The sequence below is a fragment of the Sinocyclocheilus anshuiensis genome, unplaced genomic scaffold, assembly GCF_001515605.1.
Source record: "Sinocyclocheilus anshuiensis isolate Anshui unplaced genomic scaffold, SAMN03320099.WGS_v1.1 scaffold1893, whole genome shotgun sequence".
Classification (NCBI taxonomy): Eukaryota; Metazoa; Chordata; class Actinopteri; order Cypriniformes; family Cyprinidae; genus Sinocyclocheilus; species Sinocyclocheilus anshuiensis.
Window position 1 is genome coordinate 44,255 of NW_015539822.1, and position 844 is coordinate 45,098.

Genomic DNA, 844 nt, shown 5'->3' on the forward strand with positions numbered 1-844 from the left:
ATCAAAGCTGAATTTTCAGCATCATTACTCCAGTCTTCAGTGTCACATCCTTCAGAAATCATTCTAATATTCTGATTTGCTGCTCCAGAAACCTTTTATTATTATTATTATCAATATTTAAAACAGTTGAGTAAATTTCTGGGTTCTTTGATGAATAGAAGGATCCAAAGATCAGCATTTATGTGAAATAAAAAGCTTTTGTAACATTATACACTATACCATTCAAAAGCTTAGAGTCAGTATAATTTTTATTTTTTGGAAAATAAATGATAGAAATCAACACTTTTATTTAGCAAGGATGCTTTAAATTGATCAAAAGTGATGATAAAAACATTTTTAATGTTACAAAAGATTTCTATTTCAGATAGCCTAAATGTGGTTCTTCTGAACTTTCTATTCATCAAAGAAACCTGAAATTCTACTCAGCTGTTTTCAACATCATCATAATAATAATAAATGTTTTTTGAGCAGCAAATCAGAATATCAGATGATTTCTGAAGATCATGTGACACTGAAGACTGGATTAATGATGCTGAAAATTCAAGTTTGAAATCACAATAAATTACATTTTAAAATATATTCAAATAAAAGTTATTTTAAAAATATTTCAGAATTTTACTGTTTTGCTGTACTTTGGATCAAATAAATGCAGGCTTGGTGAACAGAAGAGACTTCTTTACAAAAACATTAACAATCTTACTGTTCAAAAACTGTGTACATGCAACTTTAATTTTTCTCTAATTTCTAGCTTTTAATTGGCTTAGAAATCATAACTGCTGGACAATAACCAATAATAATGATTTGTTTATATACTACAAACACTTTTTTTATCACATAATAAGGC